Below are 14,350 nucleotides of genomic sequence, written 5' to 3' on the forward strand. Positions count from 1 at the left end.
AAGCAATTTCAACTTCAGATTTTTTGCAATATTTATGTCTTCTCTTAGTTTCTTTTGTAATAAGGCTAAATATAATTTCACTTAGAAAATTGTGCAAAGGATATAAAGAAGTTTGATTAAATACTCCTTCAAAAGTTGATGTATCTTTTTAATATATAGCCTCCTTTAATATTGTAACCAATAATTAAAAGAAATGTACATCAAAAAATAATAAAGAAGCTAGCCGTGAAAATTCTCATTAAATACAGTTTTAGTGCACTCATTTTATTATGTTTATGACTATTTTATATAGGCACATATTTTGGTGTAAATAATGGGAACCTTCCTTGATACATCTTAGAGTTTGGAACTTCTTTTGCATGAAAAAGGTTTTAGTCATTCATTTAGTAAATCTACATTACTTAATGTCTTTTTTCTTTTTATTGTGGCAAAATCACATGACATAAAATTTACAGTCTTAACCATTGTTAAGTATGTAGTACAGTAGTGTTAACTATATGCACATTATTGTGCGATTGATCTCTAGAACTTTTTCATTTTATAAAACTAAAACTCAAAGTTCCTGTCTGGGGCAGCGGAAATGAATCCGAATAGGAACCGTGAGGTTGCAGGTTCGATCCCTGGCCTCGCTCATTGGGTTAAGGATCCAGTGTTGCCGTGAGCTGTGGTGTAGGTCGCAGACGTGGCTCGGATCTTGTGTTGATGTGGTTGTGGTGTAGGCCGAAGGCTTCAGCTCTGATTAGACCCCTAGCCTGGGAACCTCCATCATGTGGTGCAGGTGTGGCCCGAAAAAGACAAGACCAAAAAAAAAAAAAAACCTAAAAACTAAAATTCTGTACCCGTTGAACAACTTCCCTTTTTCCACTTCTTCACCCCTTAGAACAACGGTTCTATTTACTGTTTCTAAGAAGTTGATTACTTTAGATACCTCATAAAAGCAGTATTTGTCTTTCTATGACTGGATTATTTCACTTAGCATGATATCCTCAAAGTTTATCTATTTATAGCATATGTTAGGATTCACTTCATTTTTAATACTGAATAATATTCCATTGTATGTTATAATTTTCTTTATCCATTTATCTATAGACATTTAGGTTATTTCCACCTCTTGGCTCTTGTGAATAATGCTGCAGTTAACATGGTTGTGCAAATACCTTTTTAATTTTTTTTTTGGTCTTTTTAGGGCCGCACCCTCAGCACATGGAAGTTCCTAGGCTAGGGACCAAATCAGAGCCACAGCTGCCAGCCTATGCCACAGCCAGAGCAACACAGGATCTGAGCCGCATCTGCGACCTACACCACAGCTCATGACAATGCCAGATCCTCAACCCACTAATCAAGGCCAGGCATCAAACCCACGTCCCCATGGATGCCAGTCAGGTTTGCCAACTGCTGAGCCACGACAGCAACTCTCAAATATCTTTTTAAGATCATATTTTCAATTCTACTGGATATATACCCAGAATTGAGATTGCTGTTTTATATATATATATGAGAGAGGGAGTTTCAGTGGCTAGGGGAACTTTGAACTTTAATTTGATTTTTTATTGGCTATATTAGATATATGGCAGTGTTGAAGAAAAGATGCTGCTATGTTGTACCAAGCCATGCAACCAAGAATAAGCATGAATGCCTACTCTTTGCCAGGCAGCTCTCTGCTGCAGTAAATAAGACACAGATCTCTCCATTGAGAGAGCAGCTTTCTAATTGATAAGACAAGTATGTAAATATAAGTTCTAAAAGTGAAGTATGGTAGGATTCCAGAAGTGAAGAAAACTGAGTTACAAATATTATGGAGGATCAAGGAAGGCATCATGGAGTCAGCGGAATATTTGACGTGAGACCTTAAGCATGAGAAAATCAAATGGTGAAGAGGTACAAGCCTGCAAAAGCCCTTGAATTCAGATCTCTGCTACTTCCATACCTCCCTAGGGATGAGAATCTTTGTGTTGATCCAGGCTCCCAAGGCCCGCCACCTTGCCCTTATCTAGAGGCCTCAGTCCTCTTCCTACTCGGCGTGTGTAGGGGCGGTGGTCATGATGATGTGCTGCTCATACCATCCTTCACAAAACCTTCCTCTGGAGAACGTAACTGACAGCCTCCAGGTGACACATCAGACTATGCGTCCCCTGGGCTACTCTCTGTCATTGGACTGGGTATGGTGGGAGTACTAGAGCTGCACTGTTAGTGCCCTAGTTGGAAGACTTCTGAGGACAGCTTTTCCCATGTTCCCCACTGGCCTAGCTGAGACTTTCTCAGACCAGTACTGCAGCTTGAAGCTCTTCCTACCCAATTCTGCCTTTCTTTTCTCCTTTCACAAGTGCCGGGCCTGCATTGTTATTTGTAAGTCCTCCATGCCCAGTCTTGTTCTCTCACTCTTACCTTTATTAGGAAATTCTCCCCCAAATTTTCTAGTAGATCTTATGCCATCCTTTATTTCTTCTTTTCAAATGACTTGAACTGACAAATCCCACTATTCCCTCTCCACCAGAGTTATCTCTCACTGAATCCCACCTTAAGGCAATAATGTCTTTAGGTACTATGGCTAGTATATCTCCTTAACAGTGTTCGGTGTTCATGATAGCTAAGCACAGAAGTTGTCTTCAAAAAAACTTCTTTTTTTTGGCATGTAGGGCCCTTAAGGCAAGATAACACTGAAATCTGCTTTCTTTCTTTTCGTTGGAGAGAGAAAAATATAGAAAACAAAACACAAAAAGATCTCATTACTCTGAAGTATTTATTTACTTATTAGAAGATTCATTTAGGTAATATTTGAACTATACTTTTTCATATATAGTATTTCACTTGACATTCATGGTAGTTCTTAGAGGTAGATATTACTTATATTTTTATATGAAGGCATTTAGGATGAAGTAGATTGTTTCTTTAAAAGTCACACAAAAAGCAAATGCCCAGGCTGGTAGTTGCACTTTTGTGTGTTAAACATAAAATCCTATGTTCTTTCCAAAGAACCACTCTACAACGTGCTTTCTTTTTAAGGTCTTAGTAATAGATGGAATTCCTCTATCAGCATTAGACTTGTTCAACTTAACACTCAGAAGGGGCCTGCGTTTGCTGTAATGTTTTCTTGAAATTCTTAATAATTATTGAAGAATGGGCTACACATTTTCATTTTGCATGGGTCCCCACAAGTTATGTAGGCCACTTTTTTTTTGTCTTTTTAGGGTCCCACCTACAGCACATGGAAGTTCCCAGGGCTAGGGGTTGACTTGGAGCTTCGACTGCCGGCTTACACCTCAGCTACAACAATTCCAGGTCCCAGCTACATCTATGACCTACACTGCAGCTCTCAGCAACACTGGATCCTTAACCCACTGAGCAAGCCCAGGGATGGAACCTGCATTCTCATGGATACTAGTTGGGTTTGTAACCTGCTAAGCAACAATGGGAAGTCCTAACAATTCTTAATCTTAGGTCACTATCTTAATCTTTCACATATCTTATTTCTCAGACTTTATAGTTTATGCACAACATTTATTGGTAATAGGTCTGGAGGCTAGATGTGCAAGGTCAGTGTTTCAAGATGGTCAGATTCCAGCAAGAGCTTTTTTCCTGGCTGCACATGTCTTGTATCCTCACAGGGTAGGAGTGGATGGTGGAGCTCTGTGGAAGTCTCTCTTGTAAAAGCACTTAAGGCTCTATGCTCATGACCGCATCCTCTCTTAAAGTCCCCACCTGCTAATACTATCACTTTGGAGACTGGAATTTCAATATATGAATCTTGGTGGGGTATAGACATTCAGACCATGGCAATTACATTATAATTTTTCAGTTTTCAAAATTAATCATTCTTCTATAAGGAGTTTGGGTTCTATCTTTAAAGCAATAGGAAATGTAGTCAACCTTATGTAGTGGACTGATCCCTGGAAAAATGCCAAAGATATTAATTTTCCCACCTGATTGTGAGACTTTTGGTAAATTCGCATCTTTAGATCTCCTGGGCCAAATATCACTCTCCTCCACACCCCCATCACCAGCCAGTATCACTAACATGTTCAGATTTGTATTTTAGGCAGATTTCTCTGACAGCTCTGCAGAGGGGCTTGGAGGAGGCCAGGCAGATTGCAATCTGAAATAAAAATGCCTTAATGTTTAGCAGCAGATAGTATTGTTTATATTGTGACTGGGTGAAACCTCTTAGCACTTAGTTGGTAGAGGGCCATTAATACTTCAACTTTAATTCTGAAGTTGAAAACTGGTGGATTTTTTTAAAGTAATGTTAAACTTATTTTATAGCAAAATCTGACCTATCTGGATATGGGGTGACAGTCTTTATTCATGCTACTTAGTGTGAATATTCCTACATTCTGCTACAGAAATACTGTTTGACTATTGATTCCTGTGCTGAAACTTACTGAATTTGTTAAAGAATATGTGGTATATATATTTTAAAATTTTAATAATTAAAAAAACCAGGATCCCCCGATTTTTCTATTCCTTGAAGTTTTGCCTGAAGGGTTTATACCAGTATCTCTTTTCTTCACTCATTGGTGAAAGTATTTATGTAGTTCCACAGAGAATTGATCTCAAGGAGTCAAATTTAAGCCCGCCACACCTTCTAGAGTCAGTGATTTTTGGAACTTCTTGGCCTCCTGAAACAACCTCAGTAAGAACTCTTTGGGAGAAGAGGGGGTCAAAGAAGGTGGAATTCAGGAATGAGTTCTAAAATAAATCTAAAGATTATATGATATGTAAATTGAAAAAAGGCTCATTGCCTGAATTTCCATAAATTGAATTACTTTTATCTAGGACCTGTAGAACTTGCAATTCATTCAGGTTACTTTTATAATTAAGAAATTTTATTAGTTGGGCATAGTAGAGTCAGGATGCTTAGCACAGAATAGGAGCTTAATATGTGCTTGTCAAATAAATAAGTATTTGAAACAGATTCATTCACATTTACATCTCTGTTTACCTGTGATGACACCTCTGTGCTTCAAATAAATATGTTCATTTAAAAAATAGATTAGTGTTACTCATTAAGCTATCTTTATACAAACTTTAATAAAGGAAAATTTTAGGACTTGGATACAACTTTATTCATTCAGCAAACCTTTATTTGGTACCTACTATGTGCTAGGCCAATAGCAAGCCCTAGGAGTACAATAATGAGCACAGTTTTTACTATGAAGAGTTTACATGCAGGATCCACAGGAATGATAAAACCCTGCACCTCTTTTATTTCTCTTTCCATGACTCACTAGCTTCCCTTGCTCTCCTTCTCGGAGTATATTCTTAAAGATTCGTGACTTTTCTCCTCTCCTTCTTCTAAACTCTCTTGTTGTAGTAGAAAAACACATTTTTACTTTATTTTATTTTTGTCTTGTTTTAGGGCTGCAACATGGCCTACGGAGGTTCCCAGGCTAGGGGGACCTCAAATCAGAGCTGTAGCCACTGGGCTACACCACTGCCACAGCAATGCAGGATCTGAGCCACATCTGCAACATATACAACAGCTCACAGCAATGCTGGATCCTTAACTCACTGAGCAAGGCCAGGGATGGAACCTGCATCCTCATGGATACTAGTCAGATTCGTTTCTGCTGAGCCACAATGGGAACTCCCCAAAAAACACCATTTGTAGAGCCAGAGTTCTGGCTCTACCATTTTCTCTTTGGTGAATTACTAAGTCTCGCTGAGCGTCAGTTATCTTTTCCATTAAATGAAGATTAAATAATAGTCTTATTTACCATACTAACTTGTGAAAGCTGTGAGTAAATATGGAGGAAAATACTTTTACTTGGTATAACTTTGTAGAAAGTTTATTGTATTAATTCCTTGGATAACATAGCCCCTTTAATTATTGAATCCTATTTCCAAATTTCACTGTACCTGCTGGGTATTTCTACTTAGTTACTCTGCTACCAGCTGAAACTTTCTGATAGAATGACTTCTCTGCTTGTCTCTTAACTTTCTGAATTGTTTCATGGTTTGTTCTGGGACCTGCTGTGCTTCTGATACCCCTTGACTTTTAGAGAATAAAAGTGTCTTCTGTTCTAAGTAAAAAGCATCTAATTGATCTAAAGAGTTCTTGTAGGAAGGATTCAAGGGGAAATAAGGATGGGCCCATATTGAGTATGCTTTTAATGCCAGACAGTCAGAATCCTCCTGGAAGATATTTAGTAGATGATTCTTCTTAAATAACAATGAACTAATCTCAAAGAATTCAAAGAATTAAGAGAATATTTATTGAATACCTGCTTTGTACCAGGCTTCATTTCACTTTTTCTTCTCAAACAACCTGTGAGAAATTCTTCTGTGACACCACAGTTGCCATCTGAATGGATTGGTGGCCTTAAGAGATGATAAGATCTCTGTCACTAGAAGTATTTATGAGGAGGTCGGAGAAGAAATTTGTGTTAAGAGACAATGCATATATATATCTATATATATCATGTTTTTGTATGCTTCACTTATAAAAGGAAACTGATTGCCTTTGTTCCAAACTATCTTTCCTGGGCTATTTGTATAGTGATCATTCCTGGAAGGTAGAGATGCTATCTCTCTCTAGAGCAGACACTGTGCTTACTGATAGCATAACAGATTCGAATTCTCACAGCTGAGTTCCTCTCTTGGAACACAACCCACTCTGTGTGCAAGTATCATCTGGCCCTCTTTGCATTGCTCCATGGGAAGTGGGGCTGCCGGAACCAGTACAAATGATGGCACTATAACTACCACTATTGTCATGAGTCCTTTGTCTGTGACCCAGGAGCCTAGTATCCATAAAACTATGGTAGGTTGTTTTTTTTTGTTTGTTTGTTTTTTTGTCTTTTTCAAGGGCCACACCCACAGCATATGGAGGTTCTCAGGCTAGGGATCTAATTGGAGCTGTAGCTGCCAGCTTACGCCACAGCCACAGCAATGCAGTATCTGAGCTGCATCTGTGACTTACACCACAGCTCACGGCAATGCTGGATCTTTAACCCACTGAGCGAGGCCGGGGATCGAACCCGCAACCTCATGGTTCCTAGTTGGATTTGTTAACCACTGAGCCACGACGAGAACTCTGTTGGTAGTTATTTTGTTATCTTGCAAGTGGGGTAAACTCTCAGACCCTTTGCATTTCTTAATAGTTTGAAGGTGTCAGGGAATGACATCTAAAGATTCTTCCCTATGTTGAGACCCAAGGGCACTATTCTTAAAGCCAGACAGTTGTAGGTAGGTATGAATCCTTGCTTTGCCACTTAGTAGCTGAAAATAATTTTCTTTTTCATAATAGTAAAGAAATAGCACCAGCCTCACTAGGTTCCTGGGAGAACTAATAGGGCTAATAACTATTTGAGTGTCATTAATACAGAGCATGGAACATGGAATGTATTCTACCAATAGAGAATTATAGTCCTCATATTTCTAGTCATATGGTTCTGCATCACTCTCATTTTTAAATGCTTCCTCTTCTCTAGCCCCAGTTCCCCTGAGTGGAAAGAAATAGGTGTTAGTATGAGACTTAACTGATTTATCTTCTCAACAATTTTTTCTTTTTTCTTCTCTCCCATACCTACCACTGAAAATTTATTTTCTTAAAAGAAAAGCTCAATTCAAATAGTATTTATGAGGTAACTTCTCTGAGTCATATGCCAAAGATACGGAGAGAATTTAGACTTACTTCTCATTTCAAGTAAGCATTCATTAAACATTTATTGAATACTTACAGTGTGCCACACACAGACGCCATGTTATTTGTTGGATAAATAACATGAACAATACAGGCATGGTTTCTAGTCTCATGGAATTTATATTTTGTCCTGACAGTTAAAAATTCAATATGGTGAGGGAGTTCTCTTCGTGGCTCAGTGGTTAATGAACACAACTAGTATCCATGAGGATGCGGGTTCGATCACTGGCCTCCCTCATTTGCTTAAGGATCTGGCATTGCCGTGAGCTGTGGTGTAAGTCACAGATACAGCTCAGATCCCACATTGCTGCCGCTATGGCATGGGCCAGCAGCTACAGCTCCAGTTGGATCCCTAGCCTGGGAACCTCCATATGCCATGGGTGTGGCCCTAAAAAGATAAAAAAAAAAAAAAAAATCCAATATGGTAAGTACATGATGGCAGGACAGCTAGGGACCTGTGAAAACAACTGGCTCTGTAACCTAGCTCTGAAGGTTCCTGAGGTCACACCCCCTAAAATGATCTTAAAGAACGAGGACGGATTAGTCAGGTTTGTCAAGTCAGTCTCAGCACAAAGCAGATGGCATATCCAAAAAGGTATTTGAAGAGAGTTTTTAAAAGACTGTATTTAGCAAAGATGAGTTGAGGTTTAAGAGAATCATCTGGGATAGAGGAGCCTCTAGAGACCTGCAGTAATAAAAGCCTGTCCTCACCTCAAAGATTGAAGGGATAAGGGGACAAGCTGTTGCTAGAATCTTGTAAGAACTCTAGCTAACCACGCTCTCATGTGGCTGGTGTGGGGGGGGAGAGACAGAATGAATATCTCAGCCTCTCTCCCCTCCTAGCCTCCAGTCTCCTGACAGTGCTTTCCGCTGGCCTAACCAGCAGAAAGAGAAGACAAAGGATCCCACGCAGTGCTGCCTGTGGTCAGCCTCTCAGCCTCCTAGGATACAAGCCAACTGAGAAGAATAGATCTGAAAGGGCAAACAGAAAAACTAGCATATGAAGGGGACAAAGGCATTCCAGGAGGAAGCAACAGCACTGGAGCATAGACATGTGAAATGGGACCAATATAGGCCTAAGAGCCTATAGCAAGGAGGGATTTGCAGAGGTAGATGGGCTTAGGATGTGGAGGATCTTAAATGCCAGGCTGAGGAACTTAAGCTTTCTCTTACAATAGATAGGAAGATATGGCCAGGGTCAAGGAATGATACAATTAGATTTGTGTTTTAGAAAATTCGCCTTTCTGGGGGACAGAGTGGGATTTGGGGGAGATGTTTCTGTTCCTATATTGTCTGCGGCCATGAGCAAGGAGAGAGGCAATGTCATTAGAATTAAGAAGGGTCACACTCTGTCTGAGAAAGGCAGTGAAGGCCTTGTATAAAATAGCCTTATTGTAGGGTATTCTTTCTTGTCCTTTCTTGAAATGTAAATGGAATCTTTTGTGAAGCAGGGCAGAGCTGGCCTTGAAGCTACCTTTCTCCTGATAATCACTTTTCTGGGAAGAAATGATGAATTGTGCTTTGTCCATATTCCATCAAAGATTGCTTCTGTAACCTTCCCTTAAACACATTCCCAAGAGCAGCCTCTTTCATTAAGATGAGGCCATTTTCCTTCTTCAGTTTTGTTGGAAATGTCCAAAAAGGAAATGCAGTTCCATTTCCTTCCTGTCCTAAGAGTCATTATGTATTAATAGAATATCTACATGTAGATAAGCTCTGGGTTCCTTTGTCCTACAGGAAGGCATCAAAGGACACCATGACTTTTAAAACAGTCCTTCAAGGTGGGTAAAGGTGGCCTTTAAAAAGAAATCATCACTTCTCAGAAATCACATCCCCTGAGAAGTTTTATTCATTCATCCAAGTTGACAGGCAGCAATGCCATTTGAAAGGATAAATGGCACTTTCTAGAGCTGAATATCAGGACACAATGAAGCACAAGCAGGAACTTGGGAAGAGGACACCTGGGACCTTCCCTCATAGGCTACTACCCACTGCTACCTAAGCTTCTTAAGGGCAGGTATCATATCTAAATCATATCATATTCTCAAATGCCCTATCCAATGGAAGTTTCTCAGAAATTGTTTTCTGAATAAATAGTGCCATTCTAGATTGTAGAAATAACCTATGAAAAGGTCCAGAAGCATGAGAGGGCATGGTTCATGTCCAATAAGTCTGAAGACAAGAGTGTTTGGGGAGGAGGAGAGACTGGTAAAGATAAAGCAGTAGAAGTAGTCAGAAATAGAATTGCCTTTGCCTTAAAATTCCACTGAGAACTTTGGATTTGTTCTGAGAGTTATTGGGAAACTATTGGATAGAATTAACTGTGGGTATGACATGGTCAGATGTAAGATTTAGAAAGATCATTCTGACTTTATACAAAGAATGAAACAGAGATGAAGTTTAGTATGAACGTTCATGAAATAGCCTGTTCTGTGCCAGTGACAGTAAGTGTTTGAATATAAGCAATATATAGGATATGGAATGGATGGAATATGATGATGTTTAGAAGTAAATGATGAAGGTAAAGGAGAAAAGAAGGGTTAGAGGTGATTCCTACTTAACTAAATTCTTTTGGGGAAGAGACTCTATTTGATTCATTCTTATATTGGTCATTGTGATTATATTCTTTCTTGTGTGTAGACAGAGTGGTGACTCAGGGAATGTTTGCTGAGTGTTTGAGGGGCTTTGGAAAGAGCTTGATGAGGGACAAGTCCAGGAGCATGTCTGAAGCAGGAGGTTATGGATGGAGATGGTATGGGTGAGTGATAGGACTGAGTTAGTGGGAGTAGATTGTGGAGAAAGTACAAAATATCCCTGATTCCAAAAGTTTTTTTAGCTAAAATATATTCAATTTTTATTTGTCAAAGAGTAAGATAAAATTTTAAAAAGCAAAAAAATCAGTAAAAACCCTATAAAGCATATATATTTTAAAGAAAAATTATGCACTTTAAAATACCCTCAGAATACATCAAATTCTTAGGAATAAATCTAACAAAAGATATGCAGAACCCAAAATTCAACACATTAATGAGAGAAAAAATAAGACATAAATTAATGGAGAGAATTGTCATGTTCACTGATTAAAAAATAGAAAATTAATAAAAGTTTATGTTTTTTCTTCTAAGAACTCATAAACTTAGGATAATGTCCATACAGTCCCTTGAAGATTTTGGCTTATATGTGATGGTGGATCTTTAGAATGGTTTTTGCTCCTGCCTAAGCTTGGTCCTCTCAGCCAGTGACATCCCTCGGACATTTTTTTTTTAATTAGTCATTAACTATCCTGTCCTGTGACGGACCTGGGTGGCTCCCAGAGGGCACTATGCCAGATAGAGAAATTACATTGATCACGCATGCCAAAGCCCAGCATTCTGAAAGGTAGAAATGTCTGTCTTTTTGCCTCACCCAGCTTGTCTCCCTTGTGCCATGCCAAGTAGGATGTCAGTTTTCACTCAGAGCTTCCTGGCTCCAGTCTGCTTTTTGTTATAGCTCAGTCCATCTGCTTTAGCAAAAACTTTGGCTCAGTTGTAGCCAAATGAGAACCTTTCCATGTCTAGAAAATCTTCACAAGACTATTATCTAATAAATTTGAAAAGCAACAGAAAGAACAAAGTCAGGTTGAGCCTAGATAGGAATGGTGTAGGTGTCTATTCAGTAGACATTTTGAGCATCGTCTTTTTGTAAGAATTGTGCTAGACTTGGTAGGGGATAAGAAGAAGAAATGCTAACCATTCATTCACTTACCATTCACTCATGCACTCATCAATTTAATAGTTATTGATCTAATACAATTGCCTTTGGCTCTAGGGATATAGCAGTTATCAAGACAGACATAATTTCTGTCTTTAAAGAGCACAGAGGAGAAAGGAATTCATCTTTTCTGGAAGACTGAAGGAAAATCTCCTAGAGGCAATGATATTTGAGTTCAGCATTGAGAGCTGAGTTGAGTTATCACTGCTGAAGGAGAAGGGAGTGGGAATATAGGAGAGTTTAAGCATGGGAAACAGAGAGGACCATGGATATTTAAAATATCTGTCTTACAACTGCTAAAAAATGTTCTCTCTTGGTACTTGGGTTTGCTACCTCATTCAGTTATCTTTAGCAACATTTTGGGTTTTCATCATCTTTTTTTTTTAGTAGACAAATGTTCAAAGAGGTTTAGTCACTTGTTCATGGTCTACTAGCTAGTAAGTGACAGCTAGAATTCAACACCAGATCTCCCTGAGGCCAAAGTCCATGCTCTTTTTGCTATCCTGCTCCTCTTCCCTAGAAAGCAAGGGTGCATTGAGAATAAATACCATTGGATAGTTAATATCAGGCATGTAGTTCTCTATGGATGTTCTCTATTGCAGAACAACCAGTCTAACTGAAAGTGACTGGAAAACAATGAAAAAGATGATGTTCTAAACGTGAAAAATGAGGGTGTGTGTGTGTGTGGGTGTGTGTGTGTGTAACGTGTACTGGGTAGTGGATGAGGGTGAGTTTCCCCCAGAAGGTGGAGTACCTACAGAGACCTTGAGGTGTGGAGGAATCAACTGCTCTCTGGCAGACTCAGGGCTTTATGTGGTTTGTGCTTTGCCATAGTGTATGTGCAATCTATAAATTATTTCATAGGAGCTGATATCTGTCATTTTTATTAAATAGAAGAGACATTGCTTTGCTCACCCACTCCTACCCCTTACCTCCTGTGAATAGGATGTGTGAAGACAGAATGAAATAAAATTATTTTTCACCATGAGCTCAGCCTGAACAGAACTCATTTGGAGTGTTAACGTTCTGATCTGCCTGCTCTCACCACACCACCACCTTGCTCACTCAATGGAATGAATATTGGAGGGGACAGGGGAAGTGTCTCAGAAAAAGAATCTGTGACAATTTCCAAGTAAATGTAATAAATCAGAAGGATTTTTCAAAGGAAATAAAAAGTGTCATTTATGATGGTTATAACTCCTACACCCACTAGATTCTTGTACTGGTGCAGTTTAGACTCTCCCATGGTAGGTAAGATTATTACATGATCTTTCAAAATGGAGGGACAATTTTTTTCTCTCCTTCATGCAGGCTTCTTATTTTAAGCAGCCAATTATATTATTACCTGTCTTCTTTCTGTGCTGGTGAAAACAGAGAAAACAAAAACAATCAGTGTTTAAAAAGTTGCATCAAGGAATTGAAATAGAGGGAAGTGGCACAAGCCATTGAAAATCATAATTATTACCCACAGGAATTTCTAGGAAAAATAAACATATATTGGCATTTGAAGAGTTATTACTTCTGTTTCACATGGGGGGTCTGAGTTATGATGAAAATAACAATATGTATTGTAAATATAATAATAATAAATAAATGGCTACTTTACCCTGTGCCAAGTATTGTAATAGATTGTTTTTAGATGTTATCTCATTGACTCCTTCAAATAGCATTGTGTGATATATATCAGTATATATTGTTATTGTAATGCTATTATTATTACTATGATTTCCGTGGTATAGATGAAGCCCAGAAGTATGAACTGATGGGCACAATCTACATACTACTAAAAGGCTGAGGCACAGTTCAAACTCAGCATCCTTGACTTCAAAACCAATGGGTGTTTCTTGAATATTTCTGAACTGTGGCCTGTTATCCAGAGATACCCTTGAAAATAATTACTTGTGTTGTTAGTATTTTGGTTTTTTTAAATAAGTGATTTAGGTCTACTTTCTCATTTGACCTACATAGAAACCATAATCTAATAATAATTACTAGCAATAATTCTTATTAGCCATTTTAATAATAATAAGTACCATTTTTACTTATCATTTTTAGAGTATTTACTAGGGACCAGATGTTGTGCTAACCACTTTACTTACATGCATGAGCTTACAACCATCCAATATAACAGGTGAAGTATATGGTTAAGGATGCATGAACTGGTGTCAGGGTACTGGGTTGGATTCCTGGCCCTACTATTTGTCACCTCTTTGTGTTTGAGCAATTGCGTAATTCCTCTGCCTTAGCTCTTAGGGTCAAGTAATGATACTTACATGGTGGTTTTGAAGATTAAATTATATAACCCTAAATAATAATTATTTCTGTTTTATAGATGAGAAAATTGGGTATTAGACAGATTATAAGAATTAGAGGAACTGCATTATAATTACTGATGATGAAGATGATGATGACAACAATTAGGAAGAAAGTTGGTGAATTTAGAAAAATTCTAAGCATATGATATTTCCAAGAGAACCAAACTGTGTTGCAGTTTTACTACAACAGGTTTTAAAAGGTAGCATGTAGGTGTCTGTGCATACAAGTGAACGAGAGAACAACTACCAACCAATTTCTGAACAAAGTCAAGACAGCTCAGTAGCTACCTTCCAATTCAGAGTAAAGACCACCTCTCTATTTATACATCAACCTTAATATAGCTCTGCACAGTATGAACACAGCTATTAAAAAATAAAGAGAAAATAGAAAACATACTAGGAGAGAATGAATGAACATGTTTTTGTGGTTATACTTCAATGGTGTTTTCTTCTTCTCAGCGGATTTTCTCAGTATTTTAAAATAAATATGTTAATTTACTTTAATGATTTTTAAAAGCTTTAAAGTTTCAAAGTCCCTTTAAGAGCCCCTATCATTCCTTCTGATCTCTAGCTAGTTCTCTATCTGTATCACTCTTCCATCACAGAGCCAGACTCAGAATTTAAAAAATCCTGTTTATAAGGC

General features: G+C 38.3%; 1 protein-coding gene across 2 annotated transcripts in view; it reads left to right on the top strand.

The window, feature by feature from the left end:
• The window catches only part of AGBL4 (ATP/GTP binding protein like 4), a 1,262,788-nt gene that overhangs the window by 477,096 nt on the left and 771,342 nt on the right, over positions 1-14,350 (top strand). The gene's annotated exons all lie outside the window — the stretch shown is intronic.

This window comes from Sus scrofa, chromosome 6 (genome assembly GCF_000003025.6).
Source record: "Sus scrofa isolate TJ Tabasco breed Duroc chromosome 6, Sscrofa11.1, whole genome shotgun sequence".
Taxonomy (NCBI): Eukaryota; Metazoa; Chordata; class Mammalia; order Artiodactyla; family Suidae; genus Sus; species Sus scrofa.